This window comes from Stegodyphus dumicola, chromosome 7 (assembly GCF_044657685.1).
Source record: "Stegodyphus dumicola isolate Sdum_Otavi_A_Nest chromosome 7, ASM4465768v1".
NCBI lineage: Eukaryota > Metazoa > Arthropoda > Arachnida > Araneae > Eresidae > Stegodyphus > Stegodyphus dumicola.
The window spans coordinates 12,035,152-12,053,551 of record NC_140774.1 but is presented as its reverse complement, the minus strand read 5'-3'; the positions used below and the strand labels follow the sequence as shown (position 1 = coordinate 12,053,551).

General features: G+C 34.3%; 1 pseudogene; it reads right to left on the bottom strand.

The window, feature by feature from the left end:
• Positions 1-3,630: 3,630 nt before the first annotated feature.
• On the bottom strand, positions 3,631-4,191 carry LOC118195218 (gephyrin pseudogene; annotated as a pseudogene).
• Positions 4,192-18,400: the final 14,209 nt, after the last annotated feature.

Sequence of the window (18,400 nt, the reverse complement as noted above, 5' to 3'; positions counted from 1 at the left end):
ATACAAAGTCACTATTTCATCTGCTTCGTAAAAAGGCTTTCATCGATTTAAATTATTTTGTCAAGACCTTTAGTTTTACGGGAAGTTCTGTCTAGAACACTATGAGTACATATTTCCTGCAGGTAATTGCTCCAAACTATTACTGTCTTATCGAACATATTCAGCTAACCATATCATGTTCATCCTTTTTTTTTTTAGGTAAGATCCAATAACTTTAAAAATGCTGTTTTATAAACAGGCAGGTCTGAATGCCCACAGCAGCTGAGTGGTAAAGTTGCTGAACACTAGTTTGAATCCAGTGAATGGGCTGGCTTCATGGGCATTATTGTGGTTTTCTCCAAGTGCAATGTGTAAATGAGCTTGTTTCCCTTAGAAAGTCCTCTATGAAGGCATCGATGCCCGTAGGCAGATATGAGGCTTTCTATAATTAAATAAACCAAACCCAGATTTTAATCATTTGCTTTCAAAATACAAGGGAAAAATATAGCAGAAACACTTAATTTACATCCTTGTCTATAAAACCAAAAAATGGCTCATCAAGAATCAATCGGGTTACATCAAACATAAGGACAGATGTTATGAGTGTGCTTTTACATCATGCTTATCCATAACTGGTGCTAAATTGTGCTGTTTGACAACAGTTCCAGAGTCAGTGGGATATTATGTAAACACATAAATATTTTAACACACCTGAATAATAATAAAAAATAAACAATATAGCTGATATTCTATACTCATGATATACATTTATTGAAGCTCTACACGAATTTAAATAGATAAAACATGTACCACCAAACATAAATAAAATCAAGTTTCTAATGTTCAAGCAAAGCAAATGTTTAGAGTTATATGGAAGTAACAAACAGATGAAAATAAAAACACTTTCAGAGCTTCAAAATTTCAGTTCATGCAGTTTCAAAATATTCAGGATTCAATATTATGTAAATAAATTACTGTTATTAGTCATGTTTAAGCATTATTGATTAATAATTTTTAAGGATATCTCTAACACAGAAAATTCAGGGTTTTTACATAAAAGACACAGGCATTATCAAGAAACTTCTAGGTCTAGACAGTAAGTTCAAATATGGTTGTAGAGCTATAAGGATTTTGGAGAAAGAAATGTAAAAATTTAAATTATGACTTCTGTACAGTTCAAACTACGGATCTCCACCCTGCCAACAGGATGTGTTGTTAGTTTTATCACCAGATCACACACAGGGAAATGTGATACTCATTTTCATCCACATAAAAGATGACTGGGAAGAAAGGAGCAAGAGCTAGCAGGTCAAATGAAATTGATGACAAATTATTGTCTATCACATTTTGTTTGGTTGCCATTGCAGAGTTATTATGGTCTTAGAGCAGGGTACTTATGCATTACTGCAACTCATTTAGCAGAATTTGGCAATTTTCAAAAAGTGCCGAACTCTCGCAACCATATGCATAACAGTTCTTCAGGCAAACATACTGAAAACAATTTGGTTCTAATGTAGAAAAGGGTGCCCTTTGATTTGGTGCCAAATACCGACATGAATACTAGTCTTGTTGTAATTCTTTCAATTCTTTCTCCCCATTATTAGAATTTTATTTGCTGTTAGTAGAACTTTAGTTTTCATTTGCTGGCTGGTTCTAATTAATTATTCTCCTGCCACTTACACAAAGTATATCTAAGGGTAAGAAAGTTATAATTTATTAATGTATGAATAAAGGTTTAGTTTTTGCTATGAATATCAAGTTTGTACACAATATATGTTTCTGGTCGAGCTTAAGGATCAATTGGATGACTAGGAGTGCATTTGTAGCTAGGAAGGTGCTCGAAACTACAGCTTATACCAATACCATTGAGGGAAAGTACAGAGTCACATTACGTGCAAATTTTATAAGCGGGGTCTTCGGCAGTCGTTGGATGCCATTCTTGGTATCATAAAAAAATCACCAAAAATATCAAGAAACACCCTACCGTAAATTTTCAGCCTTTTATAAATATAAACAATGATATTTTTTGGGTTAATATCAATTTTAAAATCTGTGCTCATGGAATTTGTCAGTAATGGAAGAAATTGCTGTAACATTTCTGCAGGAATACATTATTTTGCAGCAAACTTGCTAAAGAGAATAATTATTTCCAATCAGTTTTATGGATATCCCCACAAAATCTCCACCAGAATAAAAAAAAATAACAATCAGCTTGAAAGTAGATTTATTGTTTCATTTTTGCAATAATACTTAATTAGAATGCAAAATATATGCATAGTAATAATTTAAGTAATATGTTAATTTTTAAAAATGAATTGAATGATGATTTACAGCATCATTCTTTTCATCTATAAAAATTTTGCTATGCATTAATACATAAATATCGGAGCAAGACACATGGAAAATAAACTGTCTCACTGGGATTCAAACCAAGGATTTTCAGACTGCTAGAAGGATGAGCTACTGGTCACACAATGCGAGCATACATATAGAAGAGTGATAATTTTTTACATGATTATATAAACATGATTTTTTAACAAATTTTATACAGCTAAAGATACGCTATCTTTAACATTTATTAACGAAAAACATCAAAATAATAAAAAATAACTTACTGTTACTCTCAAAGAAAACAAAAGATTCATTTTATGGTAAAAGCTAAAAAAAGAATATTATTTCATTGTTAATATAGAATGTGCTTATCATAAATAAATATTTTCAAAAGTAAGAGTTGGAAGTATCAGATCACAAAATGTCAATCCTAAATCATGTAAACTAACAAAATAAACTATGCATAACAATTGGTCATACTTCTGGTACAGCAATTATATTCAACATAATGAACACAATAAACTATTTCATTTTCACAGGCATGTGAAGGACTAATATTAATGTTGTCTCATAACAGCCTTATGTCACATAACCTCACATGTGAGAATTACTACTGAAATACGCTGGTAAAGTCACAGCATTTTACATTCGTATTAACCTAATAATCACCAAATGTTAATATTTATAATCCATTAAGCAAGAATAAAATGCATAACTTCTTTGAATTATGAAACACAATCTTAAAAGCAATTTTATAAAATGCTCTGAAATGTTATTGCAAAATTTAATAATGAATTGAAATAGTTATCAATATTTTTGCTGCTTGTAGTTAGCTATGTATAGTACTAACAAATGTGCATTAAAATGATTAGACAGTTTTGTGAATTATATGCTATTAAAAAAATGGAAATGGAAAAAAATATTTTACCACTCTTATCATAATCCATAACTTTTAAAATATCCATTATAACAGTTATGAAATCTAAATAAGAAATTTATAAAATACAAGTTAGAAGTTTTGATCCTGTTAAAGATTTTACTGAAATTTAATATTAAGCATATCATTTGTATTAATTTTACAATGACATCTTTTCTTACATAAACACTGAGCCATTATCAGTTTTGCAATACTATATAAAAAGAGTTAAATAATAATTTACATCTGTTAATATTTTAAAAACAGAACACATCATTTAAATTTTTGAAAGATTTAAATTCTGGGTATCTGTTAGTGAAAACATGATTCAAAGTATAACAAACATATTATTTTAATAGGGATTAATTGCAGCAAACAGAACACTTTTTGTTAACTACTTTAGTTTATTTACTGCCAGCGAAAGAACCTTGTATTATTTTATGATCAGCAGCGACCTTTTCATTTTCACTCTTTAACTGATCAACTGCATGAGGTAAGATACTCGCTATCATTTCCAAACATTCTCGTGAAGCCTTGATACTACCGGGAAGGTTTACTATTAAAGTCTGACCTCGCATTCCCGATACACTCCTCGAGAGAACTGCAAATTTGGATTTCTGGCAACACCCTAGTATCATGTGGGATGAGAGATGTGGAGCTTCTCGTTCAATAACTCCCTTTGTAGCTTCAGGAGTTACATCTCTTGGCGAAAAACCGGTACCGCCAACAGTAAAAATTAAATCAATATGTTTTTCATCAGACCATTGTTTCAGTACACTCTGAATTTCGGGTATGCTATCCGGTACACAGTGCTGTAACACTGACGCTACGTGAAATAGCTGTTGGCTTTTCAATAATTGCTCAAGATTCACTCCGCTTAAATCAGTTTTCTCACCCCGATAAACAGTATCACTTACAACGAGAATTCCAACAGAATAATCCGGTATTCTATACGGTGTTCCCATCCTAAAACAAAGCAAAACAACTTAGAAATACAGAGAAGACAAATGTCTTGCTTTGCACCGGCTAAGTCTTTCTGCCCGCAGGGTGAAAAATCAAGTTTAGGTGCTAAGGAAAGGCAAATAGAGAGCAACTTTGTTTGAGAGAAAAATAATCTCGTAGTGTTTGATTGTTAAAGCCAGATATAAAAGTGGTTTTAAAAAAGGTCCAAACTAAAGCTAAATAATAATAATAATTATTGCCCAAGTAAGTTAGCGAAAATGAAAGAGAAGCGTGAAGAAACTTTATCATGAATGTGTCCTAACGTGCAATGAACGATGTTTCAAATACTGCAGAAGTCATGTTACCTATCCAGTCATGAATCATGAAGACCCTAACGTGCTGTTTTAACTATATAATGTGTAGATTAGGTGTTGAAAACACTAGCCTTATTTAAATTTAAAATTCAAAAAAAAAAGGGGGGATGCGGAGGATGATTAGTTACAGAAATTGAACACTCTTTAGAGGAAAACACGAGGCTAAAAATCCTTTATGCAGAACTGTGGCCCTTTGAAAATTCTTGAGCTAGTTAAAAGCGCAGGCAAATCCAAAAGAAAAAGAAAGTGGGGGTCCAGCTTGATAACAATTTAAAATCTGGTTAGGAAGGTAACGTTTAGCTAAGACAAAAAAGTAAAGTAATAGTAATAAAATGTTTTAAAAAATTAAAAAGGGGGGTCCAAAGGTGGAATGCAAGGCAAAAGGCTTGCTTCTATCAGAAGACCCAACAGCATTAAAGGAATACAACATCAGAGAAAAGTAGATTTTCATTTATTTTTAAAACACAGCAGCAGACAAATGTGCATACGCATACACAGTCTGAGACAATAGCAGCCAAAAGAAGTGGAGATATCCATACTCATATTCATTCAAATTAAATAACAATAAGCTAGAACACACGGTGAAGCTTCAGATAAAAGTATTAAATATTTAGAGTAAGTAAGGAAGCGTTACGAAATAATCACATAATCCTGAAAAACGGAATCTTTAAAGCTGTAACGATTCTTAGGAGTAACAATAAGGAAATAAAATTTTCATGACGTGATCCAGAAAAATCATCTTAAACACGTCCACGTAAGACTTCAACAATTATACAGGAAAAAAGCAATTAAAAGCCTGGCAACAAATCACGAATGCACAACTAAGCTTTCGAAATGGTACAAATTTTCACAGAGCAAACAATCCTTCCTGCAAATGGGTTACAATTTTTAAATCTAAATGCTGAAATTTTAGGCAAGAAATAAATGAGTAAGTAAAAGAAAGAAAATCTCCAGTTCGTATGCATTCCCAACTTCATACAGGATAAATTCTCCCTTTTCCTTTCTTGCAGCGAATACTGAGGTCAACGAATTACTGTCTCTACCAAGAAAGCTCTTCTCCGCATTTAAGACGAAGGGGCGCAGATCGGAATGTAAACATTCGGATGGCCTCATTGCGGACGTTATGCAAAAAGGAACTAGACGCATACAAAAAGTTAAAAAATCGGATTAAAATCACAAATGATAAGCAGTAAAACCTAATATAAATGAAGAAGGGGAAAGGAAAAACATCCTACCTTATCCATAGGATTCAAACTATATCCTTAAAGGATTCATTTAAATTTTTGAAAGAAACAGCACATAAACAAAAGATTATCTTCTTCTATAACTAATGAAGAGCAATAATGCTCGTGAGCGTTGTTAAAATAATTAATTATATAAATAAAAACTAGACAATTTCCGAACAAGAACGTTAAGAAAAGACAAGTTGAGTAACATCACAACACCGCTATCGTTCGAGCGTCTAGAACAGTTAGTTTAGACAGACAGACAAAGTAGACAAATGCCTTTTTTTTGCACCCGCTAAGTCTTTCTTCCCCGATGGGCGAGAAAATTAAAGCTTAGGTGCGAAGAAAAGGTATATAGAAAGGGGGGCAATTTCATATTTCAGAGGAGAGTAAAAAAAACTTCGTATATTTTTGTACGAGTTCGAAAGGCCAGGAACAAAAGATGGGACACAATAAAATTTAAAATGAATGGCCCAAAAAATAATAATAAAATAAAGAGTCTATAGAAAGAAAAGGAAAAGAAGTAGAAAATATCCTAGAATACGATTGTGTCCATGAGTGTAGTCAAAAGAAGAGGAAGCTGTGTTCCTTTACAATAAGTAACGTCTTACAGGTGTGTGCAGTAAGTATGTTTGGTAAGCCTGAATAGATTTGATGGGTGGGGGGGAGAATTTAAAAAACAAATGGACAGTGTCGGGATGGTTTCGTATCAAGGTATTTCGCATGGAATACAAGGCAATATGTATGCTTCCATCCTGAGACACAACAGCAAAAGACCCGTAATACCAGACAAAAGTATATATTATTACTTTAACTAAAGTAACTTCAGCTATTAGCGTTCCCAACATTTTCATACATTTTTCAAAAAAAAAACAGCAGCAGACAAAATCATAAATCCATACACAAAACAAGATCACAACCGCACAAAAAAAAGGAATATATATATATATATATATATATATATAAATTCCGCAGTATATTTATTAAAAACATAAATTGAACATACTATTTATTAATTTAACTATCATAATATATTACAAGTTTGATTATTATCAGTTTACCATATAATTTTTTACTTGTTAATTAATGCTAGTATAACACATTGAGGCACACTCTATTTATATTTGCTTATAATTCTAAGAATTTATTTAAGGCAATGAAGAATAACCCATTCCTCACATTTGGACATTAAATAGACAGCAAAGAACCAGGGACGTAGCTAGAGTTTTCAGCGCGGGGGGAACAAGTGAAGACACTTTCTGTGTGGCCGTGGACACTTTGTGTGTGCCAAGAATGGAAAACATTTTATTAAAAATTTCGTAGCATCAATTTGGCACCCTCTGGATGCTGCGTCCGGGAACAGATATCCTTCCTTGCCCCACCCTACCCCCCGGGGGTCGACGTAGAGAACTCTGCGAAGCTACTGGCTAGGATCTGTACCTAGGCAGTCTCGGCCACGGGGGTATATAATTTACGAACTTGGCGGTTCCCGATGGTCCATGGGGTAGGTCTATACTTGCTCTTCATGGGCCGGGAGGTGTAAGTCCCTTCCACCAGGGTATTGGTAGCCAAATAGCAAACTGGGCCATTGAGCGTCTGGTCCCTGCTGTCCTTGGTATTCCATGTAAAAGCCTAAGGAGAGGGGCATCCCGTGTAGGACTGGCAGGTAGCCCAATTTAATGGCCGGTCATCGACCCTAAGTTGTCATCGCCCACCCCACCGTGGTCTCGGCCCGGCCGAGACGGTGGTCTTGACTTGGTCGTGTTTAGCGTGGGCTCGATGTTCGTTGAGCGTTCATCAGAGGGTCTTTTTAAATGTGTTGGTGTCTCGGGGATGTGTGACCCTGGGCCCAGCAAGCGAGTTCTTACCATCCTTAAGGTGGCTTTTTGACTGATTTTCAGTCCCTGTAATGCCGTTAAGTTGGCGAGGCAGGTATAAAACTAGTTAGTTAGTTGCCCCACCCTAGCTACGCCACTGCGAAGAATAGTACGAGGGGGGGAAATCGATGAGATGTAATATTTAAAGGCTAAAAAATATTTAAACGATCTGAAAAAAAAAAAAAAAAAAAAAAAAAAACATCGGATAGGGAAGTAGCGCTTGCGCAACCTAATATACACTTCGAAGCCCAAATTTCCCATTTTCCCTTTCACGAAGCACCTCCAAACAAGATAAGGGGGGCTGGTGCTAGACGAGAACTGCTAACGTCTGCGTCTGAGAGCCACAAGCAATGAGCAATTTCAAGTATTGTTTAATGCTAAAAAACTGATGAAAGAATAAATCAATTAATTTAAAAGCACTTTAGTAATAGAAAATTGATTAAGTTTAGATGAAGGATACTTATATTAATTCCAGGCTTTCGTTGTGTATCCTCACAATGTCCATTCTGTCACTCTCATCAGCATTGGAGCTGAAAATCTTTGGAAAGGGTGTGGATTTTGTTGAAGAACACTCTTTCGAAGTAATTCAATTGAAAATCAGAAAGAGGAGATGAATGTTTGTTACTTATTTACAGAGCGTTGCGAACGAGCATCCGCTTGCCTCGGTGATCGCAGCGCCCCTCAGCAGTTAGGTTAAACAAACAAATCACATGTGACACCGATACGGTTGCAGCCGGCTCTTTAGCTCACTTTCCCGCAGTTGTCAAGACATGGCTCTTCAGTCAACTAGCAATGATGTCAATTTTGTGCTGCATTCTATTGGTCAGGGTTTATAATCCGGCCTCGCTTTCTCCGTTTGCTAATTTTCATTTGAAGAGTGCAGTTCTTTTTACTCGTTAAGTCAGCATTATTCATTAGTCATTACTCATTGATCCCTCAATTTTTAAAATATCGTTAAGAAAGTTTTTACTTTTAAAGTGATTCTGATTACTGTTGGATATATTATGTCGAGTCGTATCGGTGTCCCATGTGATAAGCAAAAACGCGGAAAAAATGCTGTTTTCGCACTTCAGTTCCCACCAAAGTGAAACTTTCATTTTAAAAGTTATCATATGCGCATATTAGATGGATTTCGGAAGCTAGGAGGAAAACAAGTACTTTCGTGTGATATGTTTTCTTACAATAATATTTTAAAATTAAAATGGATTCAATTTCTGATAGATCAAAACTTATCTAACTTCTTACTTTATATACAAGGTATAAATTTTCTTTTATATGTTCTTCCCTTAAAGAATTAGTTTTATTAATATAATTAATGAATATATTTTGTTATAATGGGGGTAGAATTCATAGGGTTATCGAATAACACACTTGAAAAAAAGGAAGCAGTTCTTGGAAAATAAAGAAATTTTTAAACATTTTAAAAAACATTTTCTGCCTTATGTATATACTTTTTACTCTTAAATACAACTGGAATTACTTCGATTACTCATTCCTATATTAATGAACAATCATTTTCTAAAATTTTATTTCATAAAGTCTCTTTTGTTTACTTTTTTATGTTTTGAAAATTGAATTCCATAATTAGTAAATTTGCTAATACTCATGCAAATATTCTTTAAACTAATGAAAAGTTACCATTAAGAGTAAACCTTTGGCTTGCTTCTTATAAAATTTCTGTCAAAAATGGCCATAAAACAAACACGAAGCTATCAAAATGCCTAGAAGTATTCAATTTAAGGTTGAATTTTGAATTCATTTAAGGGTCGCATATTAGCAGCCTTCCTTCCTATGTAAATAATAGGTTTTTCTCAATTTTTTTCAAAAAAATGTTTTTCGACACCAATTGAAGAACTCATTAAGAACTCAGGGAGTTTTTTAAATTAAATAAAAGAAGCAGACTTATACTGATACCAATGTCGCTTTTGCTAGTCTACCAATGTCGTTTTCTAGTATAATGCTGCATAGAAGAAATAAATCAGACTTGCCTACAGTGGAAAATAAATGCAAAACTTCTTGTGTCTGAAAAAAAAAAAAAAAAAAAAAAAAAAAGAGGCGGTATATTAAAAACTTGGTGTATTTGCAACGCATCAAAAGAGGAGAAAAGCAAGGCCCAAACGCGCAATATGTAATATGAGTTGAAACTTCTCGTATTACCTATGCACTAGAATGTTGCAAAAACTGTTATTTAATATTCAGCAGCAGCGAACTTAAATACGCCTCCGTGCTGCCCTGAAGCTATCGATAAACTTTTCAGAAAATATTTTCTTTCTTTTCTTTTAAATTACCAACTTTATTACAACCTTACTTCTGATGGGATCTGAAACTACAATCTTTGATTCCGAAAGCCCTTGTCCATTAGGCAACGGAAGCCCGTAAGAGCAACTTTAAATTGGTGTGGATTTTAAGTAAAATTCACAGTTTAGGATTTCAAAATCTAATATTATTTCTTCGCGATAATCTATTGTATTAGATCAATGATATTCGCAATTTTTGGAATTGCTACCCTACATGGGACGTCGAGATAATATGCCGACTCCAAAGTTTAAACAATCAATTGCCAACAACAATTGTTTAAACAATCAATTGGTTCATCATCTTTAGTACATACAGAACTGAGTTTTATAAATTCGTTGTCAAACTAATGAACACGTTTGTTTGCTTTTATCTCTTCATTCACTACTCAATAGAGGCAGAAGCCTCTTAGCGTAATTGGTTATCATCGGGTATAAAAGCAGCCGACATCCAAGCGCTGTACTTGTCACTTTGGTTTCTTTACTGTCTGTTTTTTTTTTTTTTCAATTATCGTACCAATTTCCAACCATTTATCCATGAGAAAACCTAAAAATTGTGGCTTTAAAACAGTCTGTTTAAAACGAATACTAAGTTAAATGCGAAATTTTACACAAAAATAATACGTAAACTCACAAAAATGCCATGTTAGTGTAAGTAGAATCTGTGCTGTCATCGCTTGTTTACGTGCACATACTTTGAAAACGAACACGTGGCTGTCTACCAAAAGAACCGCGTCGCCCTTATTTCTAGAACTGGCTGGTGACTTTCACTGTAGTAAGAGGGGTAATATATGTCTACTAAGAATGAGCGACGTGAAAACTTTATTGTTCTTTTGCTTTTGGTGAATGGTGGCTGCAGGAAAGAGAAAGTTGAAAAAAATCTCAGTCCTTCATTAGGTGTGCCAAAATGGCCAAACTGAAAAGCATTTCTTCAAGGCACGCTACAAAAAATTAATTAGGACTCGTTTTTGGGGCAACACACAACTGCAGACATTCTGTCGAAAGCTGTATATATGATAAACAGACAGTATCCGATGTCGTCGATCCGAAGACAGAATTCAAAAGATTTTTAAAGTGTATGGAATTAAAGAATTGTAGTTTCTTAGAGTTGAACGAAGCAAACGCAATGTTCCAGTATGTAGCTAAAATTCTCCCCATATTTCTATGTTATAATATATGTTTAAAATATAACCCTATAAGATATTTTTCCCTCCTTCCTAGCGTGCCTTCGTGGTATAGTGGTTCTGCACGCTGGGCCGGTATCCAGAAGTCCGCGGTTCGATTCCCGGCGAAGGCGTTGCTAATTTTTCATCTTGCCTGCTTCCAAAATATACCTAACGTTGGAAAATACGAAACGAAAGCGAAAAGAAACGACAACATAACGCAAACAACGATTAGAGAAAGAAAAACAGCAGCAGGTCAAGCATATGTCACCTAGAGTTGTGTGAAATCATTAGATGGAATATTAATTCATGAACTGGATTCCTCGAAACTTACTGAAATGGTTCATTTCAATAATGAAGCATTACAAGAGATGGACAGAATGAGAAATTATACACCACCATCAGCTTCATAAATTAGAAACGAAAAATGTTAATAATGCGAATAAAAAGTAACTAAAATAATTTTTTTTTGTTGACCTAAGTATGAATTGACTTTAAAAATTTGTTTTGTATATTACTTGTTACAGCGAAGCTTAATTATAGTTCTTTGTTTAGCTTTCAAATCCACAACAGCAATGTTCTCTGGTTTAAAGCAAAATTTTTTTATATAAACATTTTTGCAAATATCGTTTGGCAGTTTTACTGGATTTTGTTAAAACGTTTTAGTCCTTTAATTCTGGAGATATTCTGTGTACATCAGTTAAAATTTTCTCATTTTTGTTCAGAAATTCGGAAATCCGGAAAAATAACTCCAGGAAGCCGAAAAATAGAAATGAATGCGATCCTTCTAAAAAACAAGTTGAGACGGCACCCCCTTTCAAAGGATGCTCCTGACTCCTTATCGAGGAAAATAATAAAGACTGGGCACTCCCCCCAAAAATCTGCCAAGCTGATAACCCTCCAAAAAGATCGGTTAGGCGCGTCGAACTCCGTCCACACTCAGTACCTTCCCGAAAAGGACGTTCCTGCTACTGTTACGACTAATAAATTGGATATACTCGATGATAACTCTTCTGCTGAGGAAATCATGGACTGTCAAAAAGCAGCCATCAACAACTAAAGAAAATCACGCAGATATGACTATTAATCCTGTTTCTAATACTAAAAAAACAAAACGATTACCTCCGATCACCTGCTTGAGACCGGAAGTACGCTGGAATGAAGTTAGATGTTTTGTTCCCGGAACACAGTATAACTGGTTACTGGTGTTCTCACTTGGAAAAAAATTACAATTTTATTTGATTCTACTGCAGGGCGAGATCTTGCTTTGGCAATATTCATGAAGAATGAAGTGCAGTTTAAACAGACTTAAACATGATGCTTCTATTAAGATAGTAATCCGAGTACTTACGGACGATTCTATCCCTAAGAACATTAAAAAAGAGCCTTTTGATGAGGGTTACCCAGTAATAAAAGTTTTCTAATTCATTAAGAAAACTATGAACTGAAGTCAAACTTCCCGTGTTTTCCGCCTCACTGATGTGGAAACGACGTTGGAAGAAACATCTATAAAAAGAAAACTATTTTTAATCTGAAAGTTCATATTCGACGTTTTAGAATGAATAGAAATGTTATGATCTGCCTCCGTTGCCAAAGATTTCGGCAAGGATAGCTTTTTTGCAGAAGTGCACCATGATGTCTGCAGTGTGGGGAAAAGTCATACTTTTGACTCTGACAAATAGACTTGTTTCCGTTGCAAAGTACGTCGTGTTGCATCTTTTAAAGCGGGTAAATTTTATCCTAAAATTCATAAGGGACAAACTAAAGACAAACCAGCCCCGGAGTTGCCTAAAATCTGACCTAAGTGCAGGAAGGCATTTTTCTGAAGAACGTGCTTCAGCCATGCTTCATTCTTCGCTACTAAGACGGTGGATTCTACTTGTCTGATGGATTTATCTTCTGACTCTTCGATGATCAGTTTTACCAGATTTGTCAGAAAAATCATGAAATTTGTTATGATTTTCAAGAAACTGAAAACGCAGGAAGATAAACTATAATTCGTCATACAGTTTATTCATGTTTTCGACTAGAAATATAATTTTCCAATTACTTTGAACGATGACTGTGTTAACTGCTTAGGTAAGACAGATGGCACTATATCTCATGCGGAGCACATCTCGTTAAATTTTATGATTACTGTTTTCTCTTTGGCCATTTATCTATTGGCTCTCTCTTTTATACCTGCTAGTCTCACTTCGGAGTGCCTGTGACATGACAGATTCTACTTTCACTGCTATTAAGGCACCTTATATCAAGATAACCGGAAAACAGTTTGCAAATTTGCACGCTAGTCGCGGCATACACCGGGGAAAGGAAAGCAAAGGACTATTTATCTTTTCTCGTTGTCGGCGATGCAGTTCTCTGGAGACACAGCCAATAATGCATTACGACGTTGTCGAAGGCTTTGTAGACAACTAGACGACTTTTAGCATGCTCGCATAGTAGGGTTGCGTAGAATGGGATCGTCACACAGAGCAAAAAGCCATCACCTGCATCATACGGACACGGCTGTGTGAAGGTGCTGGCAGCAATGTTTGCTGCAAAGCACTCACCGGCTAAATTAAGGCTCCGGAAGGTGAAGGTGCACGAATGCGAGGAAAGATGGGATGATTGTGCGACAGGCTCAAACTGCTCCAACGGCATCACTGTCCGTTATTCAGCACGCTACAGCCTCTTCCATATCAATCGTCGCACTTTCTATCACCTCACGGCTCATGGCTGAGGCGGGGCTGCGTTCACAGCGGCCTTTAAGAATTTTAAGACGTCTGCTTTTAACTGCACAACATCGAAACAGTCATATGGAGTGGCTTCGTAGCCGATCATTACGACTGCGAGCCAATTGGCATCGAATAGTATTCAGCTATGAATCTCGCTTCATTCTTAGAGCAGATGAGCATTGGGCGTGTGTGTGGAGGAGCCAGGGTCAACGGTTCCAATCAGCCTTTGTTTTTCAGAGGCAAAGAGGAATTACTCCTGGCCTAATTGTGTCGGGTGTTATCTCTTACGGCAGCAGGGAGACCTTAGTCATACAGCATACAACTTATGCTCATGACATATGCTGATGACATCCCGCAGTCATTTGCGCCACTTTTCATAGGCCACCAACCTGGAACCATTTTCCAACAGGCTAATGCTAGACTCTCTACGGCTTGGGTATCTTTGGACTGTCTCCGGCCGTTGATGCCCTTCTTTGGCCAGAAAGTCACCAGTCATCAAATGTATAGCCAACCTATAGCCAATCGAGCGTGTATGGGATATGGTAAGCCAGAAGATTCGGCACCCTAAAATGTCGCAGATCTGGAGAAACAATCAAGCAATGCCTGCTAGAATGTATTGCAGGATAAGATTAGGAATCATTATCACTCCGTAACTCTACGTTTACATCATCAGGGTAATCGCCACCAAGGGTAATTTGACTAATTACTGATTGGATATTTAATGTGAAACAGCTAGCTGCTAATGATTCCTATAACCTCGAATTTTTAATTATTACATTTTCTGCGTATGAGCTTTACGCATATCTAATTTCAATAAAAACAATCATTTTCTTCATGCAATTTTTTCCTGAAATTGTACAAAGTTGTATAAAAATATCTAGCTGCTGGTAAATGGAAATATGTGGTAATACTCGATGAGGCATGGGTATATATTTAAGTGATAAGAGCATCAAATGACGAAAATGACAGTACAAAGTGGCTTCATCACTGTACAGAAAAGTTTCCAACGGAATTTATGATAGTTGCAGACTTTTGTTACAGCGGTAAATAAATACTAAAAAAAACTCAACTAAGCCTGAAATTAATTCACTGTATTAGCAGCAGAATTTTTTAGAAGCAATTTTTGAAGAAATTATTCGATCCTTGTATGGAAAGGACATCAATAAAGTTGACCTTCATATAGACAAAGCCTCTAGTAATATGTCTAAGTAAACTTCCGCTTATTTAGCAAAGAAAGAAGTAGAAATGGGAATAAACTATATCCCATTCAATGAAATAGCTGTAAAATTAAGTGATGCTTTTCCATGAAAACACGAGTTTTATATATACCTATATTTTTAATTTAATGCTGTATTTCCGATGCCTCTGGACTTCTTTCGTTGCTAATCTCTCTCAATGATGCATAAAATTTGTCTGTGAAACTAATGATTATTTGATGCTGAGTTTGGCCTGATTTTGTTGTTAAAGTGCCACATAATTATAGTTTAATGCAGCCGTTCTAAGCCTTTTGAATAACTTGTATCATCTAAGGAAAATTTGGAAAATCTTAGTACCAGCACTACATTTTACAATGATTATTTTTCAATTTCTCAATAGAAATACTAATATGTATATATATATATATACATATATATATTGCCATTTGCACAACCTATGGCTGTTTGTATTAAATATGCACACAATAAAAATATTGGATTAAAAACTGGTTATCATTTTAATTATCAAAATTTAAGTTATAATACTTTAAATCTAAAATTTAGTGTAAAATTTGGACCTGTATAAGAGAGACCAATTTTTTTTATGTCTGGTCCTGTTTCACTCATTTTTAACCGTAAATCCACTTTAAATTTTGTTCTATATTTATTTTTCAAATATAACATGGAAGAAAATCATTATTCACATAAATAGGAATACAAAAAGGCAATAAAAAATTCATAGCTTTATTTGAAATGCCTTTAAATTCTTTATTTCAGTTCAGCCGAAAGTTAACAAGTATGTTATTTTTGAAGTATTCAGTTAGAGTTTGATCACAGGAAATTTCTATCAATTGTTCTTTTTATTCACGAAATAACATTTCAGGTACATTTGAACAACCTGGATTTCTAATTCAATTTTCTTTCGGGAAAACACACGTTGAAATTATTTATCGAAGAAAAACAACGATTTTTAATGTCGGATGCTACTTGTTCTTTTATTTTCAAATTATTTTCGGTTAAGAAATTTTCTAAAGGTGCTAGAAAGCTTAAAATATTATTAGCCAGTTCTTTGATTATTGGCTCGAGTTCCTTTATCATTGCATTTATTTTATCTCTAATGATAAACAAATTAACAATTTGTCCTTGTAAACCTAAATTTAATTCATTTAACTTTACAAAAATATGAGCTAAATATGCTAAACGCGTTAAACATAATTCACTAAATAAATATTTTTGCAATTCAAATTTTGAATCACAGAGGAAAATTTGAAATTCTGATCGAAGTTAAAAAGACGATTCAAAACTTTACCTCCGGATAACCACTTTACTTCGGAATGTAACAAAAGCGTTTCATATTCACTGCCCATCTCTTGGCATAAAATCGTAAATATTCGTGAATTTAAAGCTCAGCTTTTAATAAAATTAAGAGTTTTCACAACCTGATCGAAACGGTTTTCAGATTTTCGGGGATTCTTTTGGCTACTAAAGCTTCACGATGAATGGAGCAGTGAGTAAATTTAGTTTCAGGTGCGATTCTCTTTATTTGAGAAATAACGCCGGTATGTTTTCCTGCTAAAGCCGAGTTCCGTAAATGCATATGACAATGAACTTATTCCAAGGAATCATTCTCAGCCGTAAAATTGTCAATTACTCTGAAAATTTCATTTTCCATTGCTTTATCATGAAGAGATTTACAAAATAAATAATCTTCTGCAGTTCGTTTATCGTCTTCGAAACGTTATGTAAACTAACAATTGAACAAAATTCATTATATCAGTACTTTCATCCAGTTGCAATGCGAAATACTCACCGTGTTTTATTTTTTGAATAAGTATCTCATTTGTGGAATTTGCCCCCAAGAAGTTATCCAGAATATAAAGATGAACTGTAGATCATTTTTATGTATTAATGTATTCACTTTAGAGACAGTGTTCATGATTTTCATAAACAATTTACACTGACAGATGCCAAATTTGCTTTATTTTTTGAATGGGAAGATGTCATGCACATCACATTATGTCATCGTTAGCATAAACTGTGGCCTATGATTATGTTCGTTCTAAGGGCAAAGAATTATCTTAGTTTAGAAACATGTCCTGCGCTCGTATCGGGCATCTTTGATTTACATGCTCGAAGAAAGTTAATGTTAGTGAAGAGTTGACGAAAACAAACGAACAACAAATCCCCATCACACTTTTTCAATATAATGATGAAATAGTGGAACATGGACTAGGAAAGGAGAATGCTAATGAGGAGGAGGAGAGGGGGAAAATGAAAACAGTACGCAGAGCAACAAATTTATTTGGATGGAAGATCATGAAAAAGATTAAAAGTTTTACTAAGCAGAATTCATATTTGTCAGCATAAGATGTTATGAAGCTTTATTATATACACGGCGGATTTTTAAACTACGGTGACAGTCTTGTAGGAAGGGAAACATTCGAAATTATATGTCACCACACCAAGAAATCCATGTGAGAATATACGCAGCAATTTAAAAAGTGTTGTTTAATTTTGTGAAAACAGATTGTGAAAACTATTAATTTTATTAAAAGCTGAGCTTTCAATTCACGAATATTTACGATTTTATGCCAAGAGATGGGCAGTGAATATGAAACGCTTTTGTTACATTCCGAAGTAAGGTGGTTATCCGGAGGTAAAGTTTTAAATCGTCTTTTTAACTTCGATCAGAATTTCAAAATTTCCTCTGTGATTCAAAATTTGAATTGCAAAAATGTTTATTTAGTGAATTATGGTTGGCGCGTTTAGCATATTTAGCTGTTACTTTTGGAAAGTTAAATGAATTAAATTTAGGATTACAAGGACAAAATGTTAATTTGTATATCGTTAGAGATAAAATAAAGGCAAAGAAAAAAAAATTGAGCTAGTAACTAAAGAGTTGGATAATAATATCTTAAGCTTTTTGCCACTTTTAGAAAGTTTTCTAACCGAAAATAATTTGAAAACAGAAGAGGAATTAGCATCCGACATTAAAAATCATTATTTTTCATTGATATATAGTTTCAACATGCATTTTCCCGAGAACTGTGAAAAAAAAATTGGATTAGAAATCCATTTTTTTCAAATGTACCTGAAATTTTATCTCGTGAAGAAAAAGAACAATTGATAGAAATTTCCTTGGATTGAACTCTAACTGAAGATTTCAAAAATAACGCACTTGTTAATATTTTGCTCAACAGAAAAAAAGAATTTAAAAACATTTCAAATAAAGCCTTTAAATTTTTATTGCCTTTTTGCCCAACCTTTATGTGTTAAGAAGAATTTTCTTCATGGTTATACTTTAGAAATAAGTACAGAACAAAATAAAATGTGGGTTGTAATTTACGCTTAAAACTAAGCGAAATAAGACTAGACATTAAAAAAA